The sequence below is a fragment of the Aedes albopictus genome, chromosome 2, assembly GCF_035046485.1.
Source record: "Aedes albopictus strain Foshan chromosome 2, AalbF5, whole genome shotgun sequence".
Classification (NCBI taxonomy): domain Eukaryota; kingdom Metazoa; phylum Arthropoda; class Insecta; order Diptera; family Culicidae; genus Aedes; species Aedes albopictus.
Window position 1 is genome coordinate 370,618,661 of NC_085137.1, and position 9,581 is coordinate 370,628,241.

Below are 9,581 nucleotides of genomic sequence, written 5' to 3' on the forward strand. Positions count from 1 at the left end.
ACTAACCGTGTTACTTGGGATACTACATCTTAGATGAGTTTACATAACATCAAACATAATTATGTAAAATTTAGGCCAAAATAATTGATTTTTTCCAAACTCTCTTAAACGCCTAACAGTATGCAATGTGCGTACATCCATTCGTATTTGCCAGTGTTCATTTCGCCCCGAATCGACTACAACATTAATATTGCTATTTTGAGTAAATTCTGATCAAAAATTAAATACTTTATCCATTGCTAAATCTGCGTATGCATGCCGATAAGGTAACAATTCACATGTTTTTATGGTGGACACACTCAAACACTCGTAATACCTTATTTGCTGCCGCTTCGAAATTAATTTCTCCAAATGAAAAACATATTTCAATTTCAATAATATTTTGGTTAATTTAGAGGAATATAAATGGTACTTTTGAAAAATAGAACATTGTCTTGTTTACATTGTTTACATTTAGAACATTGTCTTTCTCTACACTTGTGCATTTAAAGTTTATCATAAAAGTAAACGGTTTCGGCAAAAACAGGGCTGCCCATTTCGCCCGCCCCGGGTGTCCATTATGCCCCTAATCCCCCTAGATCATTGCATACTTTTAGGCGTTTATCGGTTTCTGTCCCAATTTATAAAATTGATTCCAATTTGCAAAAGCACGTTACGCTAAGAAATTAAAGGCCAGATTTAGATTCCACTTTGATTGATCTACCGAGAATATGCAGCTATTTATTGAAAAAGTAGCCAAATGGCAGCTGTAGAACATATCGCCAAACATAGCAAAAGGGAACACTTATTTCCGGTGCAAAATCAAGTTCAATCATGTACATACGTCCGGTTTGGTAACTACCCTTGCATGAAGTACAACTCTTCCCATCGATCATAGTGAAAACCACTTATTTTTATATTAGTAGTATGGAGACCGCTACGGTCGCGAGCAGCTTATGCTTACTCGAGACTATTGCTGAGCTATTTGACATTATCTTTGACAACGCCATTATCGCCATGCTTGCCCTCTTTAAAGCATATCCTACGTTCCTATCCGAATTTCAGCTTATCGTCGATCATGGCCCCTAATTACATTGGTGAGTGATTATAGTTGATCGTGCACCCGCCTGTGGTGACCACTGTGTGTTGTTCAGACTTGCGGTTGTCTACCACCACAACCACCTCCGTTTTGTGGTGCGCGAGTGCCAACTGTCTCGACCTCATCCAGTCCTCCACTATGCCAATTGCATACGTTGCTGTCAGTTCCACTTCCTCTATCTACTCACCGTATACCACGAGGGCAATATCATCGGCAAAGCCGAGCAGCTTTACGTCCGGTGGAAGTTTGAGCCTCAATACGCTATCGTACGCCACGTCCCATAGTACCGGGCCCAGGATGGACCCCTGAGGTACCCCTGCGGTGATGTTATAACTCCTCTCGCCTTTCTCGGTGTCATAGATGAGCAGAGCACCCTATTCTGGAAGTAGCCGAGTCACCTAGGTTGTGTATGACGCACTTGATGGCGGCTGAGCTGATGCCGTTGAACGCATTATTTGAATTCAGCGTGATGACCACGCAATAAGGGTCCGTTCATAAACCACGTAGACTTTTTAGGGGGAGGGAGGTCTGGCCAAAGTCTTCACTCCATACAAATTTCATTTTTTTTGTATGGACAAAAGTCTACGTGGGGGGAGGGGGTGTCTGACATGGCTAAATTTTGGTCTACGTGGTTTATGAACAGCCCCTAACGGATTCCCGTTTTCTTCTTTTGGAATGCTTTTACGGCTATTTTGGTTACAGCCCTAATAACGTGCAAGTTTTTTTTAAGATTTCAACCCCAGTTGAAGTCAATCGATCCTTCCGGAAGCCGAACTGATTATCCGAGAGGCCAGAGTCACCGGGTTTCCCGGTATAGAGCATCAGCCTTGACAGAAAGATTCGTTGCAACAGTTTCCCGGCGGTGTCCAGAAGGCAGATAGGTCAGTATGTCGACGGGTCATTAGGTGGTTTCCCGGTTTTGGGCAGCAGAACCAATCTTTTCCTTTTCGACCTCTCCGGAAATTCGCCTTCTGTCTAGGTACATTTGCATAGCCATTCTGAACAAGTCAGGGCTAGCCTCGATGATGGCCGTCTTGATGGTTGCTATCGGGATACCGTCCGGATTCGGGGAGCCTTGTTCAACTTTAGCGATATCGCTATTGCAATGAGTTTGTCGTTCGTCACCGGGGCGACCTCACTGTGGCCGGTTTTGGCCAAAAGCGACGGGGGCACGTAGTCTTGTATCGTGGCGTGAGAACAGCGTTTCCACGATCTGTGGTCGTCTTCCTCCGTGTTTCACCCTGTATCGAATCGCAAGATGATCACTGTGAGTATATCCATAGTTGACCCTCCACCCCGAGTTAGGGTAAATAAAGGAAGTGTGTGAACCGGTGAAGTAAGAAAACTTACGCAAATTTGAAGCTCAAAGGAAGAAAACCTACAGAAGCGCTTGGTGGCACCGTTTTTCGGAACGACAGAGTCATGTTATCACTGAGGCAAAAATCAATGTTGTCAGCGCTTGACATACACTTGGGTGAGGGGGTTACAGGGGGAGCGACACTAGTTTTGCCAAGCCAAAAAACTTCAAAAAAATCTGAAAAAAAGCCTAATTATAAGTTGCCAAAACCAGCAAAAGTTTTGTGGGTATTACCGGGTCTTTTCGACTTTTGTCGGGTTTTTTAGGGGTTTTCGACTTGGCAAAACTAGTGTCGCTCCCCACGGTGGGTTAGGTAAACATGTTATAACTTGTCCTCAGAGAATTTTTCTGTTGGCGGGGTATGACCAAAGTAGTTAAGATATTAGTCAAGTGTTCCGAAACTTGCATTATGCTAGTTTAGAGATTCATCTCAACCTCTGTCATTTAGAGATATGTCGGATAATCTGTTAAATAATTCAAATCGACTTCCTCTCCGTTCTAAGGTCCGGGAAGGGAGAATTCTCAGTGATCGTGGATATTCATGCACAGTATCTATCGGTCGTGGAAATGAAGTAGATGGACGCGATGATTAAACATATAACTGGTGTAAACGAACAAACTCAATCTTTTTCGAAGACACAATGTTTGTTTAATTGATAAATTGAGAGATATATTTATGAAAAAAAATACTACTTGTTTTCTGGAGGATTCGAACCCACGACTCCGTATCGCTAGTCCGGCGCTTTAACCAACTAAGCCACAGAACAAGTTACGATTCTATGAAATAGAAAGTCAATCTGGATTCGAAGACCCACCACAACCGGGTCCGTCTTTCCCAACTTTATCTCTCTTTCGGCTTAGATGTCAATTTCACACACTCTCGTGGTTGCGCCTTCGGAATGGTGAACGCGAGCGAATTGTTTATGCGATGTGATTTGATGCCCTACGGTAACGGCCGCATGGGGGCTGCCCATTACGTAAGAGGATCACGAATTTTCGACACGCCCCCCCCCCTCTCTTGTAAGATTTTTTTTTTGTATGAGAAGCTAAATATTTTTGTATGGCGCGCAAAATTTCTCGAAAGCCTCCTCCCCCTCCTATAAACATTTACGTAATTAATGGACAGCCCCATGCTTCTTCACCGACCGAATGGTCAGTGCAAAATCAGTATGCGTTGAGCACTCAACGAGGTCACATGCTCATAAGACCGACTGTGTTAGTGAGAACGTAGCTCCAATAGACAGATTATGTTATTGCCCTTTACCGGCTGTACCAGTTGGCTGATATGTCCGAAATAGACAAAAAAACTCAAACTTTTTCAAATACACAGTGTGTGTTTAATGAATTAAATGCTTTGGCTGTTTTCCTACTCTCCGCATCGACCAATGTGGCGCCAGCTTTTATGCGCGAAAAATCGCTAAAAGTAAATCGCAAAAATATTGTATGGCGAATAGCATCTAAAGGCGTATTTCTCGAAGTGGAACACAATATTTGAAAAAATATTTGGTAGCGGTTGTGCACAATGATGACCGGTTCGGTGCCTACCAAATATCCCTTTTTTAGTGGTATTCAAACCCATGACTCCGTATCTTGAGGCAGCGTTGCCGGACGAGGGTGTGCTCGATGTGGCCCCTCTAGAGGACTGCTGGAGTACAGTCAAAGCAGCCATCAACAACGCAGCCGAGAGCACTATCGGGTACGTAGAACGGAGTCGACGAAACGATTGGTTCGACGAGGAGTGTAGAGCGGTTCTGGAGGAGAAGGATGCAGCGCGGGCGGTAATGCTGCAGCATGGAACCCGACAGAATGTGGAGCGATACAGACAGAAGCGGAAGCAGCAGACCCGTCTCTTCCGGGAGAAAAAGCGCCGCCTGGAAGAAGCGGAGTGCGAGGAAATGGAACTGCTGTGCCGTTCACAGGAAACACGTAAGTTCTATCAGAAGCTCAACGCATCCCGCAAAGGCTACGTGCCGCAAGCCGAAATCTGCAGGGATAAGGACGGGAGCCTCCTGACGGACAAACGTGAGGTGATCGAAAGGTGGAAGCAGCACTTCGACGAGCACCTGAATGGCGAAGGGAATGTAGGCACGGAGGACCAAGGCAGCGGAGGAAATGACTATGTTGGTGCAGCAGAGGACGGGAACGAACCAACTCCCACGCTGAGGGAAGTTAAGGATGCCATCCACCAGCTCAAAAACAACAAAGCGGCTGGTAAGGACGGTATCGCAGCAGAACTCATCAAGATGGGCCCGGAAAAGTTGGCCACCTGTCTGCACCAGTTAATAGTCAAGATCTGGGAAACCGAACAGCTACCGGAGGAGTGGAAGGAAGGGATAATCTGTCCCATCCATAAGAAAGGCGACAAGTTAATGTGTGAGAACTTTCGAGCGATCACCATTTTGAATGCCGCCTACAAAGTGCTATCCCAGATCATCTTCCGTCGTCTTTCACCTAAAGTAAATGAGTTCGTGGGAAGTTACCAAGCCGGTTTCATTGACGGCCGGTCGACAACGGACCAGATCTTCACCGTACGGCAAATCCTCCAGAAATGCCGTGAATACCAGGTCCCAACGCATCACCTGTTCATCGACTTCAAAGCGGCATACGACAGTATCGACCGCACAGAGCTATGGAAAATTATGGACGAGAACAGCTTTCCCGGGAAGCTGACTAGACTGATAAGAGCAACGATGGACGGTGTGCAGAGCAGCGTAAGGATTTCGGGTGAATTATCCAGTTCATTCGAATCTCGACGGGGACTACGACAAGGTGATGGACTTTCCTGCCTAACATCGCCCTGGAAGGTGTTATGCGACGAGCCGGGCTCAACAGCCGGGGTACGATCTTCACGAAATCCAGCCAATTTGTCTGTTTTGCGGATGACATGGATATTATTGCTAGAACATTTGGAACGGTGGCAGAACAGTACACCCGCCTGAAACGTGAAGCAGCAAAGGTCGGACTGGTGGTGAATGCGGCTAAGACAAAGTACATGCTGGTAGGTGGGACTGAGCGAGACAGGACAAGCCTTGGCAGCAATGTTACGATAGACGGGGATACTTTCGAGGTGGTGGAAGAATTCGTCTACCTCGGTTCCTTGCTAACGGCGGACAATAACGTGAGCCGTGAAATACGAAGGCGCATCATCAGTGGAAGTCGTGCCTACTATGGGCTCCAGAAGAAACTGCGGTCAAAAAAGATTCACCCCCGCACCAAATGTACCATGTACAAGACGTGTTATGACTATCGTTTACGACTGAAACTTTCGATTAGCGAGATAATTTTTCGGCAATAGCAGTCTGAGTGGTTAGCAAACACAGTTTTTGCTCCTACGTCCGACGTTTCGGTTCTTTATTGAACCTTCTTCAGGGGGTCTAAAAATTTGGTGTTTGAATATACACTCCCGTTCAAAAGTTTGGGGTCATGTCATTTTTTTAGGCCCATATCTCCGCCAATTTGCGTCCGATTTCAAAACCCTAGGTTACATTCAAAAGATAATAAGTCAAAGAAACTTTGAACATGATTTAAAAGAAACTTTTTCAAAAAAATTTGTATGTAAACTTAACCCAAAGTTGCCAAATTTTCTAAAAAATGAATATAAACTTACGGCAGTGTCGCTGGAAGTTGGGTCGACCAAATTTTAAGATGAGAGCGGTAATATGACCCATTTTCTATTAGCTTTCAACTGCTTTTTACAGAACTTAGCTAAAAAATCTAGAAAAAAAGTTATTAAGTAAATTAATCCTTGATGTCATCGACCAAAAGTTTGGGGTCATCCCTCAATATGATGTATCGGCCAAAAGTTTGGGGTCACTTTCGTAAAACATGGAAAAGTGATTTGGTGATATCTTCGTCATCTATAGTTCAATTTTAATTATTTTTGGCTCATTTCAAAGATAATTAACTAAATTTACGTTTGATGTCTTTAACTTAACGTATTTAACGATTTTTGTATATAAAAATGTTATGTAAAGTTAGCACATTTTACCACGCTTCAAAAAATGAGGCAACTTTACGTTAAGTTTTAGTATGTAAATTTCAACAAATATGTGTGGTTCAATGTCTATGCAGTAAGTATCATTCATTTTGTTTCAAATAAGCCAAAAAGAATTAAAATTGAATGAAAGATGACAAAGATATCAACAAATCACTTTTCCATGTTTTACGATAGTGACCCCAAACTTTTGGCCGATACAGCATTTTGAGGGGTGACCCCAAACTTTTGGTCGATGACATCAAGGATTAATTTACTTAATAACTTTTTTTCTAGATTTTTTAGCTAAGTTCTGTAAAAAGCAGTTGAAAGCTAATAGAAAATGGGTCATATTACCGCTCTCATCTTAAAATTTGGTCGACCCAACTTCCAGCGACACTGCCGTAAGTTTATATTCATTTTTTAGAAAAATTGGGAACTTTGGGTTAAGTTTACATACAAAATTTTTTGAAAAAGTTTCTTTTAAATCATGTTCAAAGTTTCTTTGACTTATTATCTTTTGAATGAAACCTAGGGTTTTGAAATCGGACGCAAATTGGCGGAGATATGGGCCTAAAAAAATGACATGTTTTTGAGGGGGTGACCCCAAACTTTTGAACGGGAGTGTACATTGATTTCCGATTCTTTCCCTAAATGTGCCCCATTTTCCCCTACTTACAGGAGTTTGTATTTTTGTAAACATGTGTAGTGGCCTACATTTGGTTGTCTGTATTGTGTCTGTAGATGGTTTGTAATGGCGTCTTTGGTGCCTAAAACATAGTGGGTTTTCTAATTTCATCATTTTGATTTGGTTTTGGAAATCACTTACTGCATGTGTGTCGATTTTTACGCCCGACACTGTGTTTCGCAACTTTATAGCAGCTTAATCGCACAAAGCTTGTTTTTTATCGCTTCTGTGATTTCTTTCTGCCTACGCTTTTTTCTTGCACCTGCACTCTACGCTTTCGAGACTGATATTGACATTTTCAATCTTGTGTGAGTGGTGTTTCGATTATGTTGTGTGTATGTGTATTATCCGTGTTTGTTGTGATTCCGTGTGTGTTTACATTTTCTGTGTTTTTCTGTTTTTTCGTTCCTAGCTTGTGAAGTATTCCTGCGTATATTGCATTTAAACCCTCTGTGTCTGTTCTTCGGTTGATGCAGTTGCTGTTGTTCACGATGTGACACATTTCCAAATATGGGAGTGTGTGTGATTTTAAAATTTTAGACAAAACAAACAAATCACACACACTCCCATATTTGGAAATGTGTCACATCGTGAACAACAGCAACTGCATCAACCAAAGAACAGACACAGAGGGTTTAAATGCAATATACGCAGGAATACTTCACAAGCTAGGAACGAAAAAACAGAAAAACACAGAAAATGTAAACACACACGGAATCACAACAAACACGGATAATACACATACACACAACATAATCGAAACACCACTCACACAAGATTGAAAATGTCAATATCAGTCTCGAAACCGTAGAGTGCAGGTGCAAGAAAAAAGCGTAGGCAGAAAGAAATCACAGAAGCGATAAAAAAGAAGCTTTGTGCGATTAAGCTGCTATAAAGTTGCGAAACACAGTGTCGGGCGTAAAAATCGACACACATGCAGTAAGTGATTTCCAAAAAAAAATCAAAATGATGAAATTAGAAAACCCACTATGTTTTAGGCACCAAAGACGCCATTACAAACCATCTACAGACACAATACAGACAACCAAATGTAGGCCACTACACATGTTTACAAAAATACAAACTCCTGTAAGTAGGGGAAAATGGGGCACATTGAGGGAAAGAATCGGAAATCAATGTATATTCAAACACCAAATTTTTAGATCCCCTGAAGAAGGTTCAATAAAGAACCGAAACGTCGGACGTAGGAGCAAAAACTGTGTTTGCTAACCACTCAGACTGCTATTGCCGAAAAATTATCTCGCTAATGTACAAGACGTTAATAAGATCGGTGGTTCTCTACGGACACGAGACATGGACGATGCTCGAGGAGGACCTGCAAGCACTCGGAGTTTTCGAGCGACGGGTGCTAAGAACGATCTTTGGCGGCGTGCAGGAGAACGGTGTGTGGCGGAGAAGGATGAACCACGAGCTCGCTGCACTTTACGGCGAACCCAGCATCCAGAAGGTGGCCAAAGCCGGAAGGACACGGTGGGCAGGGCATGTTGCAAGAATGCCGGACAACAACCCTGGAAAGTTGGTGTTTGCTAACCATCCGGTTGGTACAAGAAGGCGTGGAGCGCAGAGAGCACGATGGGCGGACCAGGTGGAGCGTGATCTGGCGAGTGTTGGGCGTGACCGAGGTTGGAGAGCTGCAGCTGCAAATCGAGTATTATGGCGGCAAATTGTTGATTCAGTATTATCATGAATTTGATGTTAACTAAATAAATGAAAACCGTATCGCTAGTTGTTCTATGGCTTAGTTCGTTAAAGCGCCGAACTAGCGATACAGCGACTATAGACAAGAATACCTGAGAGTTAGTGGAGGACGACACGTGATAAGGGCTCGGCGGTGTGCAGAAGAACGGTGTGTAGCGGGTGGCAAAGGATGAATTAAGCTTACGAGCTCGCTGCACTCTACGACGAGCACAACACCCAGAAGGTGGCCAAAGCCAGGAGGATGCGGTAGACAGGGCTTCTTGCAAGAATGCCGGGCAACAACACTGCAAAGTTGGAGTTCGCTACTGATCCGGTAGCCAAAAAAGGCGTGGAGTGCAGAGAGCGATGAGCGAACCAGATGTATGTAATAAGAATTGGTGAGCATTGCGGGGTGATCGAGGACGGAGAGCGGCAGCTACGAACTGAGTATTGTGGTGTACCATTGTTGATTATGTCTTAACTTAAATATGATTTGCGCAAATAAAAGTATCTATCTATGTAAAAGGATTTTTCCCGAATATTTTGCATCCACTTCAGCATACCTACTGTAATACATTCCGAAATGAAACCACACCAAAGTCAACTGCCCACAGAGTAATTCACCCAACGCAGAATTTCCTTTAATCTTCTCTAATGGCCAAGCGATTGATGATGATCGTTCCATCATCGTGTCCTTCCTGTGTCTCCTCCGCTGTCATCGTCACCAGATCGGCACTCCAGCAATTACCCTCTGTCAATATTTAATGCACTGCGCGAATTGTCATCG

The 9,581-nt window shown here is 43.4% G+C and overlaps 1 long non-coding RNA gene across 1 annotated transcript; it reads left to right on the forward strand.

Moving 5' to 3' along the window:
* Positions 1–7,722: 7,722 nt before the first annotated feature.
* LOC134287265 (uncharacterized) lies at positions 7,723–8,352 on the forward strand. The gene is made up of 2 exons (XR_009997169.1): positions 7,723–8,035; positions 8,095–8,352. It is a non-coding gene; the product is annotated as an uncharacterized LOC134287265 (long non-coding RNA).
* The last annotated feature ends 1,229 nt before the right edge of the window (positions 8,353–9,581 follow it).